Here is a 15559-nt window from a genome sequence, read left to right as displayed (position 1 = left end):
ACACTACTGGCCATTAGAATTGCTACACCAAGATTGGTCCGTTGGTTGTTTGGGGAAGGAGACCAGACAGCGTGGTCATCGGTCTCATCGGATTAGGGTAGGATGGGGGAAGGAAGACGGCCGTGCCCTTTCAGAGGAACCAACCCGGCATTTGCCTGGAGTGATTTAGGGAAATCACGGAAAACCTAAATCAGGATGGCCGGACGCGGGATTGAACCGTCGTCCTCCAGAATGCGAGTCCAGCGTCTAACCACTGCGCCACCTCGCTCGGTGCTACACCAAGAAGAAATGCAGATGGTAGACGGGCATTCATTGGACAAATATATTATACTAGAACTGATATGTGATTACATTTTCACGCAATTTGGGTTCAGGTACAGCTGCCCATGCAGCTTCAACGTGATACCACAGTTCATCAAAAGTAGTGACTGGCGTATTGTGACGAGGCAGTTCCTCTGCCACCATTGACCATACGTTTTCAATTGGTGAGAGATCTGGAGAAGGTGCTCGCCAGGGCGGCAGTCGAACATTTTCTGTATCCAGAACGGCGCGTACACGACCTGCAACATGCGGTCGTGCATTATCCTGCCGAAATGTAGGATTTCTTAGGGATCGAATGAACGGTAGAGACACGGGTCGTAACACATCTGAAATGTAACGTCCACTGTTGAAAGTGCCGTCAATGCGAACAAAGGGTCACCGAGACGTGTAACAAATGGCACCCCATACCATCACGCCGGGTGATACGCCAGTATGGCGATGACGAATACACGCTTCTAATGTGCGTTCACTGCGATGTCGCCAAACACGGATGCGACCATCGTGATGCTGTAAACAGAACCTGGATTCATCCGAAAAAATGACGTTTTGCCATTCATGCACCCAGGTTCGTCGTTGAGTACACCGTCACAGGCGCTCCTGTGTGTGATGCGGCGTCAAGGGTAACAGCAGCCATGGTCTCCGAGCTTATAGTCCATGCTGCTGCAAACGTCGTCGAACTGTTCGTGCACATGCTTGTTGGCTTGCAGACGTCCCCATCTGTTGACTCAGGGATCGAGACGTGGCTGCACGATCCGTTACAGCCATGCGGATAAGATGCCTGTTGACTGCTAGTGACACGAGGCCGTTGGCATCCATCACGACGTTGCGTATTACCCTCCTGAACCCACCGATTCCATATTCTGCTAACAGTCATTGGATCTCGACCAACGCGAGCAGCAATGTCGCGATACGATAAACCGCAATCGCGATAGGCTACAATCCGACCTTTATCAAAGTTGGAAACGTGATGGTACGCATTTCTCCTCCTTACACGAGGCATCACAACAACGTTTCAGCAGGCAACATCGGTCAACTGCTGTTTGTGCATGAGAAATGGATTGGAAACTTTCCTCATGTCAGCACGTTGTAGGTGTCGCCACCGGCGCCAACCTTGTGTGAATGCTCTGAAAAGCTACCATTTGCATATCACAGCAACTTCTTCCTGTCGGTTAAATTTCACGTCTGTAGCACGTCATCTTCGTGGTGTAGCAATTTTTATGGCTGTAGTGTATTTCTGCTGGTACATCACGCAGTGTTGCTTGTCTCTTAGTACTGAAACCTCTGCCGTAACACCTCTGCTCTCTGTCATTAAGTGAAGGCCAGCGGCCACTGCGTTGTCCACGGTGAGAGGTTTCCGAAATGTAATGTCCCATGCGTGTAGCTCCAACTACGTTTCCGGGTTCAAAATCTGTTAATTTCGCTCTGCGACCACAATCACGTCGGAAACGTGTTCACATGAATCACTTAAGTAGAAATGACATGTGTACTGATACTACCGGCGTATATATATATATATATATATATATATATATATATATATATATATATATATATATATCTGGGGGAACCTCGCTCGCAAGTGGGCCCCCGTAGTTTGCATGTTTCCAACACCTCATGGAAGGACTAGTCTAAAGACAAAGTTAAAATGTTGTGACCAAACCAGCTGTCTATTATAAACTAGTTCGTAGCAGCAACAGCTGTGTGTGCAACAGATGCCTCTCAAGGTGTATGAATTGTCAGCTGATTCGCAAGGGATGTGTTTGCAGTGAAACTTGCTTGAGATCATGTCTCGAGAGAAGCTATATGTATCCTGCTGACTGCCCAAACCAATCGTGGCTTTAACCGAGGGAGTGAACAAGCCTCAGCCACTTCATTCGCAAGCTGGTCCCCAGACCGGCTGCACCCCGTCTTCCACTGGGAAAACATGACAAGCTACCTACTAGCTCTCGTACACCACCTGAGACTGGAAAATTGACAGTGGACAAGGGGAAAGTGAGGACGACTGTAATACGTCTTGTGCCAGTTGATGTATAATGTAAACGTAGTCCAAGTAAACAACGTAGAACAGTTTTACTGAAAAGTTCATGAGCCAAAATACTCCTCCGTTGGAGACAAATTAATCACTTAAAATATTTTGCGAAGTTTCATGATTACCACTGAATTTAGACAAGTCCGAACTTAGGCTGAATGACTTAATGATGAAACAGATGAAATCTGATATTCAGTTGGTCGCAGAGAAAGATGAACTCTAAAGTTCATTTGTTAGAAAAATGATATATGAAGGTGAGGTCGATAGTTGATACCCAAGTCATGGTCACTCCCGATGCAGAGACCAAGTTCCGCTGATGGTACTCACAGACGCTGGTGGCTCCCAAAATTGACATTGGCTGGCGAGTATCATGGCATCGTACCTGGCGAATATCCCGACGGAGACTGAGCCTGATGCAGTTAGCACTTGTCCCGGAGTTCGACGGAACATTGGCTAGTAGCAGTGCAGCGCTGCCCTAAATACCCAGTCCGCGTGGTGGTACGAGAGGAACTACTTGCAATCACGTGGTCACGCAGAAGCAAACAGGTGTGCGGGGCCGGCGACCTCTAACGGCACTTGGGCTGCCACCTGCTGGTCTAGTCAGCGTACGTGATTGAATTTCTGTCATTCTAACCCCTAGACGGTTAGGTCGCTCGCCTTACCACGGGTGTGAGAGCGGTGGCTGATCTGCTGGGCGAGTGTACCATACACGACAGACTGTTAAACCTTTTCGTTTACCTGAGGAACTACACTGCTGGCCATTAAAATTGCTACACCACGAAGATGACGTGCTACAGACGTGAAATTTAACCGACAGGAAGAAGATGCTGTGATATGCAAATAATTAGCTTTTCCGAGAATTCACACAAGGTTGGCGCCGGTGGCGACACCTACATCGTGCTGACATGAGGAAAGTTTCCAACCGATTTCTCATACACAAACAGCAGTTGGCCGGCGTTGCCTGGTGAAACGTTGTTGTGATGCCTCGTGTAAGGAGGAGAAATGCGTACCATCACGTTTCCGACTTTGATAAAGGTCGGATTGTAGCCTTTCGCAATTGCGGTTTATCGTATCGCGACATTGCTGCTCGCGTTGGTCGAGATCCAATGACTGTTAGCAGAAAATGGAATCGGTGGGTTCAGGAGGGTAATACGGAACGCCGTGCTGCATCCCAACGGCCTCGTATCACTAGCAGTCGAGATGACAGGTATCTTATCCGCATGGCTGTAACGGATCGTGCAGCCACGTCTCGATCCCTGAGTCAACAGATGAGGACGTTTGCAAGACAACAACCATCTGCACGAACAGTTCGACGACGTTTGCAGCAGCATGGACCAACAGCTCGGAGATCATGGCTGCGGTTACCCTTGACGCTGCATCACAGACAGGAGCGCCTGCGATGGTGTACTCAACGACTAACCTGGGTGCACGAATGGCAAAACTCATTTTCCTTGATATATCAAGCTTCTGTTTACAGCATCATGATGGTCGCATCCGTGTTTGGCGACATCGCGGTGAACGCACATTGGAAGCGTGTATTCGTCATCGCCATCACCCGGCGTGATGGTGTGGGGTGCCATTGGTTACACGTCTCGGTCAGCTCTTGTTCGCACTGACGGCACTTTGAACAGTGCTCCAAGCTCTGTTTGACTCAATTCCCAGACGTATCAAGGTCGTTATTGCAGCCGGAGGTGGTTGTTCTGGGTACTGATCTCTCAGGATCTATGCACCCAAATTGCCTGAAAATGTAATCACATGTCAGTTCTGGTAAATATATTTGTCCAATGAATACCCGTTTATCATCTGCATTTCGTCTTGGTGTAGCAATTTTAATGGCCAGTAGTGTAATTTCACCAAGGTTTGTACCGAGATTTCTGTGCCGTGCCCTCCTGCGATACTCTTGCTTCCGCAGAGTTTTCTCTGTCTAAACGGTAAGCCCTTGCGGCGTGCTGGTTGGCGAGCGTCTCCTTTTACACAGGGCCCGGCGCTCTGCGGAGGAAGGGTACGGTGCGAGTCTGCACGGGGCATCGTAGGGTACGCAGTTGGCGCGTGGTGTAATGCTGTACCGCACTGGTATTATCACTGCACAGCTGGTGGCTGCAGTGGCCAGCAAACACAGGCTCTGTTCAAGAGTCGTTCCGCCACTTTGCGCTGTGACAAGACCCCCGGAGTTTCGCCTGGCTTGTACATTCACTGCAGCTCCGTGGATTAATTTTGAAATGGTGAGCTACACTCCTGGAAATGGAAAAAAGAACACATTGACACCGGTGTGTCAGACCCACCATACTTGCTCCGGACACTGCGAGAGGGCTGTACAAGCAATGATCACACGCACGACACAGCGGACACACCAGGAACCGCGGTGTTGGCCGTCGAATGGCGCTAGCTGCGCAGCATTTGTGCACCGCCGCCGTCAGTGTCAGCCAGTTTGCCGTGGCATACGGAGCTCCATCGCAGTCTTTAACACTGGTAGCATGCCGCGACAGCGTGGACGTGAACCGTGTGTGCAGTTGACGGACTTTGAGCGAGGGTGTATAGTGGGCATGCGGGAGGCCGGGTGGACGTCCCGCCGAATTGCTCAACACGTGGGGCGTGAGGTCTCCACAGTACATCGATGTTGTCGCCAGTGGTCGGCGGAAGGTGCACGTGCCCGTCGACCTGGAACCGGACCGCAGCGACGCACGGATGCACGCCAAGACCGTAGGATCCTACGCAGTGCCGTAGGGGACCGCACCGCCACTTCCCAGCAAATTAGGGACGCTGTTGCTCCTGGGGTATCGGCGAGGACCATTCGCAACCGTCTCCATGAAACTGGGCTACGGTCCCGGACACCGTTAGGCCGTCTTCCGCTCACGCCCCAACATCGTGCAGCCCGCCTCCAGTGGTGTCGCGACAGGCGTGAATGGAGGGACGAATGGAGACGTGTCGTCTTCAGCGATGAGAGTCGCTTCTGCCTCGGTGCCAATGACGGTCGTATGCGTGTTTGGCGCCGTGCAGGTGAGCGCCACAATCAGGACTGCATACGACCGAGGCACACAGGGCCAACACCCGGCATCATGGTGTGGGGAGCGATCTCCTACACTGGCCGTACACCACTGGTGATCGTCGAAGGGACACTGAATAGTGCACGGTACATCCAAACCGTCATCGAACCCATCGTTCTACCATTCCTAGACCGGCAAGGGAACTTGCTGTTCCAACAGGACAATGCACGTCCGCATGTATCCCGTGCCACCCAACGTGCTCTAGAAGGTGTAAGTCAACTACCCTGGCCAGCAAGATCTCCGGATCTGTCCCCCATTGAGCATGTTTGGGACTGGATGAAGCGTCGTCTCACGCGGTCTGCACGTCCAGCACGAACGCTGGTCCAACTGAGGCGCCAGGTGGAAATGGCATGGAAAGCCGTTCCACAGGACTACATCCAGCATCTCTACGATCGTCTCCATGGGAGAATAGCAGCTTGCATTGCTGCGAAAGGTGGATATACACTGTACTAGTGCCGACATTGCGCATGCTCTGTTGCCTGTGTCTATGTGCCTGTGGTTCTGTCAGTGTGATCGTGTGATGTATCTGGCCCCAGGAATGTGTCAATAAAGTTTCCCCTTCCTGGGACAATGAATTCACGGTGTTCTTATTTCAATTTCCAGGAGTGTATTTATCTGGGGGATCGTTTTCAAAACTTGATTGGTCCGTGTGGCCACTCTGCTTGTTCGAAGGGTGTTGTTCTAAATCGCCTGAGTGTTGATTATGAAATCACTGTTAATCGTGAGTGGAATTAACCGACATATGCCCTGGTTGGCTTTGCTATCAGTCCTCGATTGCCATCATTTGTAACTGATATTCGGCGACTTTTTATGTGGGTAAATTGCAGTTTTCACGATTTATCAATGATTTCCTCGCCTGCGTGAAACAAAAACTTTCAACTTAAGTTGGATTTTGCTGTGCCACTTTCTGCCTGTGGGCAGTTTAACTTGTTGAAAACCTTGTGCCGTCAAATGGCAATATTATTAGTAGCTAAAACTGTGTGCAGGTTTCCGTTCTTTACGAGGTCTAAGTCCTGAGTGGCTCTGCAGATTACCATTTATGAATTTTAATTTTATTCAAGTTACCTTAACGGTAGAATCATAATCACCTGTAGCTGCAGTTTAATACGCAACACCGCATTGATGAAACTAATTTTATCTCCAGTTGTTTTCTGCCTTGATGATCATTTATTTTGAAAAATGTTCAAATGATTGTGAATTCCTAAGGGACCAAACTACTGCTTAAACTAACTTATGCTAAGAACAACACACCCATCGATGCCTTAGGGAGGACTCGAACCTCCGGCGAGAGGGGCCACGCAATCCGCGACATGACGCTTCAAACCGCGCGGCCACTTCGAGCGACGTCATTTCTTTTGCTGTTGTTGATATTTGTTCAAGTGAACTGTGTATTAATGTTGGTTTTGTTACAGAAGCTGTTGAGAGTGAACAGCCCGCGCTTGTTGTCGTTTCCGGTCGGACATCGAGCATGCATTTCAGACGCGAGGCAGATGATGAACCCCATTCGCCAAGAAAAGAAGATTGGGTTTAACGTCCCGTCGACATGGAAGTAATTAGAGAATAAGTTCGGATTGTGCCAAGGATGGTGAAGGAAACCGACCGTGTCCTTTCAAAGGAACTATCACCGTATATGCCTCAAGTCGTTTAGGGAAATCACGGAAAGCATAAATCTGGATGGCCGGGCGCGTGCTTGAACCGTCGACCTCTCTAATGCGACTCCAGTGTGCTAACCACTGTGCCGTTAATAGTGTGCTAATTTGTCTTTACTCCTTTCAAGCTACTGCATTATGTAATGATCACCCTATATTTCTTGTTACATTTTTCTGTGTAAGATGCAGATTCTTTGATTATTAATTAGGTTGTTCAGTTGCGACAGAAAGTTTTCCTCTTAGAACTATTTACATTTGAATAGTTTGGAACCATTTAGCTTGCTACAAACTGTGTTACCGTATTGACATTGATTAGGGATTATCATTTTGTCTGGTTCAAAATTCGTTCATGCAGTTTATATTAGTAAGCTTAGATCGTCCTCTCTCTCTTTTTTTTTTAATTGTGAAGTTCATTGTGTATAGGAGTAATACCGATTTTATTACAGTTTTTGGGCTGCAAGGCTGTTTATCTTGCACACTTTCAAAAATTGTTTATTTAAATGGGTGGAAACGTTTTTAAAATTTTGTTTTAATTAATTCTATAAGCATGAGTATACCACCGGTTGCTCATGATAGTATTATTCTGTAACTGTGTTATTACCAGTGTTTCATCTTGGTTTGGTCAAATAAATCTATTTCTTTAATGTATCCTCAAAGGTGCAAAGGTGCTGTTCTTACAGAAACATTTAGGTTATGGTCAAAGAACTTTGCCATTGGAGGTACAGAGATGTTGTACACATAGAAACTTAAAAAGATATTATAAATTGCGAAATTTTTGATTCACATTATGAGATTTTTGTCGGAGAACTTAGACCTAGGAAGTTCATTGATGTTATACATGACATTACTGAGAGCTATTACAAATTGCGAAAATGACAGATCTGTTTTTACCAGACTGTTGTCAGAGAACATAGATCTAGGATGTATGGTGATATTATAAGCATGAAATTTTGGAAGTTCTTGTTTCTGTACGCGTAACATCTTTGCACCTGCTATGTCTAGGTTCTTTGATCACAACCTTCATGTTTGTATGTAAACACAGTGTGTATCACGAGTTCACGACACAGTAGTGAAATATTCGGCTAAATTAAAAAAAAAAAAAAAACTAAAACGTGGACTTGAAAATGGTAACAAATCTGAAACTGGGTGGAAAAAGTGTCACCACAGTTTAATTATTATAAGGAAACCTCATCTTCATGTAAGTACAGATATATTTTCCACAAATGCTTCCTTGCCACTTACAATTGTTCCATTTGTATGTGTTTAGTCACCAGCAAAAATTTTCTTTGTATCTTTGTATTCAGACAGTGATCTCCAGCAATATACACATGTACACGAATGTATAAACACTTGAGGATGGGCACAAGCTCGAAACCGGTCGTGTGGTGAATAATATTTTATTGTGACTGGTGGCGGAAATTTTTCTACACCTTATAAAGGGACAGTCTCGGAGTCCAACAGCATCCACTATGGATAAAATTCACTTAATCGCTAGCACATTTAACGCAACTAATTTATGCGCCTCCATGTACGTAAAGAAACTCTGTGATTTACTGGCCAAACGCCACACACTCTCGCTGGAGAGCGCTGAGATCGCAAATCACGATAAGGAGCACGTTCCGCGGATAGCAGCAGATCGTTTCAGAGCGTGCGGCAACCACGACGGCCACCACCTCTGGCGTGCTTCGAGGTGGGAAAAACGTCCTCCCTTGTGAGGAGGGCTTAATTATTGAAAGGTCTCTGTTGGATTCCTTTCATGTTTAATTTCTTAAATCTGTTGCCATTTATGGAATAAATTCCTCTTCTAAATGTACTGTGGCGTTTCTGACTATCTGGGAGGAGACTGAGCAGTGGAACGTGTTACTTTTACACATAAACAAGTACGATCTGTCACACTACTACACTTTAAAGCACAGTTTATATGTAATTCTTATATGTAATTCATGTCACACAGTCTCATACGGAACCTACATCCGCTTTCTTTTATATACTGTATATGATAAGATACTGTCATCCCCCTTCCCTTTTGTGTGAGAGGATGAATGAGCCTATGTACTTCTAGTTGCATGCTTGAGGGTAGCAGACAAGGCTGTCTGCTAGAGAACAGGAGGACCAACGTCGGAACAGGTAGCTACGCTTCCTAAAAGCAAAGAGGTTTCTATCCTTAGTATGGTCCTGTCCGTCCGTTGTCATGTTGGTATAGGAAGCTGCCCCTCTGGCCACTTCCGTTGGTCTTTGTGAGACCCTCAGGAAGTACGCTCGGCAGTAGGAGTTGCTGTGTGGCCGTGGCGAGCGTCTGAAGTGGTAAGATCTCCGGCTAAGCGCGTGTCTGTTAAGTCCGTAGGACAATGGATTTCTTAAGTTCAGCCTAACTGAAAATTTAATCACCTTGATTTCAGGTTTAGCTCTAAAATATCTAATGCTATCTTAAAGTGCAGCGGAGTGTAATTCTCGTGTTAAATTCAGATTATTTTGCGGTAGTTGCTTTGTTACTACTTTGTGAGTAAAGTGGAACCACGTGTTGATCAGTAACTCTAACTAAGTTCATCAATCTTAAATGCGAATGTTTGTGTGATTATAACGTCTCGTCTTGACTATATTTTCAATATAGCAACTTTTCTTTATGTTCAGCTCACGTGGGGTGTACTTTGCGAGACCACTACCACGTGCTTATATAACTGTTTGACCCATCAGGTTAATAGTAAGACGTTAGTAACCAGTTCAAGGTTTTTCTTTTGTCAAGTGCTTTTCGATCTAATGTATTTTAATTATCAAAATTATTGTGGAGTTGTACACTTTGTGTAAACCAAGTTGACCACGTGGAGCATGTGGTGTAATCATCAAAGTAGCCCTCAGCTATTCTTTTTGCGAAGACTTCACAAAGAGTTAATATGAATTTAGTATACCAGTGTGTGGTAATTACATGACGGACAGGATTGTGGTATGAACGTAATTTCTTTGGGTAAAAAACTGAATCTGTTGGTTGTGGTTAATTTCTTCTTGCTTATGTTTCAATGTTCTTCGTGTGTTATTTTATGAATGCAGTGTTGTATCCAGTCTCCCAATCTTGGCTCCATATTTTATGTGTTCCGTAAGATTACAATCTCACATTCTTTTCAATCGTAAATAAGGCACCAGCTCAGTTATAACTCACGTATAATATGCCGAAATTTCAATGAACAATCTTAAAATAAATTTCCAAGTATAAACTGATTTCTTTCTTTTTATTTAAATTCTCCTTTATTTATATATATATTTTACCGGATTTGTATGACTATTAAAAGATTATCATTAATGTTAGTCTGCTAAATATCTGATGAAACAGTTGCCCAGTAATCCACGGTTAACGTCCCCAGACAGATCACGGCTTTTAACCCACTTTCATTGTCAATTAGCACCGAATTCAGCATAACAAAATTAAAGTTACAACCTTACACATCAGCATACCAAATTAAAGTAACAATATTACACTTCAGCATAAGAAAATTAGAGTTACAATATTACACATGGCGACCCTGTTCTGTGATTCCGCTAGACTCTGGAATCTCTGAAATGTTAGATTGCGAGCGTGTTATAATCTTAATTTTTTTTCCCTACAGCGCTCAAACAACTTCTGCGTTGTTTCCGAGCAGACTTTCATAAGATTCACGGCGTTGTTGATCGGCGTTGCGTTGTTTGTCTTGTTTTGTTTTTTATACTTGTGTGTTTTATATGTCTGTGTGTTTTTTATTCTCGCTTGTAAATTCCACTGTTTCGATCTAAGATAAAAAAATTTGTTTTGCGTGTGAAAAAGTGCGTACTAGGTTGGGTATCTTTCGTGTGACTGTCGTAATTTTTGTGGGACACATTTATTCTGATTAGTGTGTTGCGTACCGGGCATAAATTGAACTAATGCAGACACGTAACCAAACTAAAAGTAAGCGGTCCGACAACCTAAGCAACATGGACCAAGGGGATAATTTAATTTCGAATGTTAACGCGTCGGGCGGTTCCGAAAATGCAATGGGGAATACTTCAGACGAAATGCAAGACAGGACGAACGGGCTCACATCAGAGCCACAAATTAATTTGCCTCCAACTAACCAAATTGATTTGGCAGAACTCATGAAAGCCTTATTGCAACAAAATAAAGAATCATTTGAAAAATCGTTCCGAGAACAAAGAGAATCATCCGAAAAATCGATCCGCGAGCTAGGCGAACAAATGACGCAGAAATCAGAAAAATCGTTCCGAGAACAAAAAGAATCATCCGAAAAATCGATCCGAGAGCTAGGCGAACAAATAGACGAAAAACTAATCCAGCAGACAAATAAAGTCGACAAGTCGATGCAGAGAGTGTCCGATGATATCTCACAAAGAATAAACAATCTGGCAAGTGAGATAAAAAGTGATATTATGAAAGAATTAGGCCGTACATTTGAACAAATCGATGATCGTCTGCAAGCTTTAGAACAGAGCAAGCGGAGGGGCGATACCGAATCTAAAGAAAGCGAAGAACGGCTACTTAGGAATTTCCAAGAGCTGAGGGAAGAATGCCAAAGGGAACACCAGCAGGTAATCTCGAGGGTCCAGCAGGCGGAAACGCATTGTCCCACGTCCGTTAGCAACACAATAGCGGACAACAGTTTAGCGATCCACGCGTTGGAACAGCAAATAGAACAATTGAAGCAGACTGGGGCGGAGGACAAGAGACAAATTGATGATAAGATTGCGGCATTAGCGGACACTGTAGATACGATGAAGCTGACGGAAAGTGAGAATAATACTACACCGGTAGCGGCCGCAGAGACCGAAGAAGTGCGTTCGCTTCTTAGATTTCAGAAGGGACAGTTTGAAGTGAACAGACAACACAAAGCTGTAACAGGCGAATTACAAGAACGCGTGGCGCATCTGGAAAACCGCATGGCGTGTGATTCCGAACTCGCCAATAGCACTAAAAATAGCCGTACGAACAGTGCAGAGAGGGACTCCGGCCACGAGGGAGATTTTGACGACAGGGAAGAATGTAATTTAAGGGGCAGACATGAGAGAAACAGAAACATTCAAGGGCCTCGCCAGGAGGAAATGCGGGGATTTGATTTCAAACATTTCCTTACGGTAAGAAAGTTTGAGATATTCCGAAATTCGCAAAAAGGAATACATCCACGTGCATGGCTCGAGCAATTTGAGTTTTGTCTTCCCCCCGACTGGGCAAGTTCACATAAGATAGAATATATGTGTGGCTATTTGGAAGGCGAACCGGCGATTCGCATGAGGTCGGCAGCGCGTCACTGCAACTCCACTCGGGAGTTTCGACAAGCCTTTCTGTCCGCCTATTGGTCGGAAGCGGCACAAGATAGGGTCAAACATGGCATAATTATGCTGCCAAATTTGAACCAGTCTGGTTTCGGCAGCCCTGCACGCCTATTCGACCACATGCTGCAGGCAAATCAATTCCTATACGACCCATACGGGCCTGCGGAACTAATTAGGATATGCATCACCAAATTGCCGATGCACTTGCGGCACGTCATTCTTGCGGGACGATGCAAAGAGGACGTGGAAACGTTTAAGACGCTTCTCCAAGAGTTGGAATACAATACAGGAGAATGCCCGCCTAATCAGGCACAAAGTTATTACGGGGCACAGCAGCGCGATCGCAGTCGTGGCCGTAGTACTAATCAACGGCGTGACTGGTCGTCGCGACGCGAACGGAACAATAATCGGGACAGGCCGTATAGAAACTGGGGTGACAGTCGCGAACACAGGTGGAACAACAGAAATGATCGAGGACGTAGACAGAATCCTGAACGCTACAGGTACGGCAACCAGAATCGACACTATGATGAATACGGTGGGAATAGGACTGTAGGCGGAGCACCTCATGATGTGGAAATTCGGCCGGCTAACCCTAGACATAATCCAGCAAATGGAAATGAACGAAACCGGCAATGACAAACGATCAGCGCAGAAGGCGCCCAATCGGAACAAATGAGCGACATGGCAAATGAGTAGAAAGGACAGTGAGAAGTAGAGAGGACGGTGAAGAGAGACAATTGATTAGTTTAAATTTATAACATGCATTTTGAATAATATGTTGGTAAAAATAGTGATAAAGATGTTTCTATGTGATGGATTGAAGTGATGTTTTAAATTTTTTTTGTGCAATTAGGATTTAGTTTGATTCAAACGTGAAGATAAAAGGTTTCTTTGTGAACGAGTAAAATGCTGTTTATGTTTTTTTTGTGTGTAAATTGAATGGAGTCGCTCCTGAGAGAAGCAAGATCGTTGCTGAATTAGTGCATAAACTCAGGGGAATATCCGATCTGTGGGTATTATGGGTCTGGCAAACCCAGGTCCCCAGCTGTTAGTAGCCTTGTTTCCGATTTTCTGCTTTCAGTGCTACTATCTATCTATTACTATTCTATATCTGTCAGTATAAATGAGGATCTCTTACTATAGTATGCGTGCTGTATGAATATTTTAAGATAGGAGAACTCTGAGAAAGGAATGAGTAAGTTTGGAATCTTGAAAACAGGATGCGATAATACGATTGTTGAACCATTGGCTTCCAATATGCGATGATATGTTAATATTGATGATATATGTCTTTTTTGTTCTTTATAGCTGAGTATGTAAAGTGCTGTCTGTGGATTTCGTAAGTATATTGATTCCCTTCAAGGTGAAAGAAGAATTGTGGTTTGTGTAATTTACGTGGCTCTGAAATATTATTGTGGTAGTCAAATACGAGCAGCTTTTCAGCAAATGGAGAATGGAACGGAAATATGGATCCTTTTTGTAGTCTTTATTGATGTTGAGCCAAAGCCTAAAAAAAAAAAAAAAAAAAAAATTATTCTGCGTTAATACTTGTCCTAGAAAAGCGACGTTTATGTGTTTTGCTGATGCTGTGAGCATTACAGCTTACTGTTTTCGCTGGTGCGGGATGCACTGCAGCCTATATGATTTGTACTGAGGAAATTTCCCTCTTGAAGGTAGAGGATGATTAAATAATTTTGATTATGGGAACGAAGGAAAGCTTGGTTTAAGGTAATAAGGATAAAGCAAAACATTTGTCATTTAAACTACAGGAGGATTCGGATCTTTTGTGTCTGTTGTAAGTTCAATATGTTAAGATGATACTGTTTTACAGAATAGAGGTGACCACAATTTTGCCATTCATGAGAAATGAATCCAGAATAACCACCACAAGCGAAATAACTGATTTGGAAGCGAAAGGTAACGTAAAGAAGGAACGAAATCGCAGCAAAATGGGTAAGAAAATGTAATATAACCTGTATAATGCCAAGATTTTTAACCTTCTCAGAGTCATCTGCGTGATTAATTGTTGTGATAACGTAATTTTAGGTGAAATTTTCTTACTGTTTTATGTGTGAATATATGAGTATGATAAATGTATAATTGCGAGTCTCTTTTCAGGTGTGCGAACTGGTATAAATGTTTTGGCGTGTAAATAACCATTGTGCTTTTCAATGTGTATGTTTAAGGAAAGTTCTCCATATTTATCATGTGACAAGACGTATGGCGCGAGCGTCAAGAAGAGGACGAAATAGAACAATGTTGTAGTGGTATATACACGGTGTTGAAATAGCATTGAAGTAGCTTATGGGCTTAACTAGTAGTGGATAGAAGTAGAATATTGAGTAATGCATGTTTATGGGTAGTTAGTTTGTAGAATAGACAACAGGTGTGCATGTATGTGTGTGTAAATAACATGTGAACCCTATGCTGTCCTGACCTATACTTGCACAAGGCATAATCCTATTCATTTTAGTGAATTAATAAATAGCATTTGATTTATTAAAACGTAAGTGAACCACATTAGTGATGTGGATTTAAATATTATATTGTCAGTTCATTTAAATTTTTATTTTTATACTGTCAAGTCATTTCACTTTTATTTTTTTTATATTGTCAAGTCATTTAAATTTTATTTTATATTGTCGATTCATCTAATTTTTTTTATAAAAAAAATATTAAGTCTCACTTTGTTCTTAAAAATTGTGAAAGACAATACTAAGTGGTATAATGTATGACATTGTGTAATCACATAAGGATGATGAAAAATTTCTGTGAATGCAGTTGAGAACCTGAAAGCGAACCGGCAAAACTCTTAAGAGACAGCGGGAGCAGCCGGACTAGTTGTAAACTGGCGGGTTTCCCAGCGGGACACGCTGTCATCCGGGCCACTTTGGGAGCGCGGCCGACAACAAAAGGAGAGTAAGCGGCAAACACTTTCCCTTGTACCTGGAGCTAATGGGCGGCCGCCCCGGGCGACCTTTCCTCGAGGCGATGACCTGAGATGGGCGAGCGGTCCACCGCGCGGAAATCCATCTGCTGGCAACGCACCACACGCACGCGACCGTGACGAGACGGCCGCGGTGAAACAACACAAGGGGCGTGGAGCCTTTTGACAGGTACTGCCCAGAGAAACTTGCAGACGTCAACGACGCCTATCGACATTTCCTGATGGATGCCTACTGTCAAGCGACAGTAAATCTTGGTTCGATGTTCTCTGG

Source organism: Schistocerca cancellata, chromosome 1 (genome assembly GCF_023864275.1).
Source record: "Schistocerca cancellata isolate TAMUIC-IGC-003103 chromosome 1, iqSchCanc2.1, whole genome shotgun sequence".
NCBI classification, from domain to species: Eukaryota; Metazoa; Arthropoda; class Insecta; order Orthoptera; family Acrididae; genus Schistocerca; species Schistocerca cancellata.
This window is presented reverse-complemented; position numbering follows the sequence as displayed.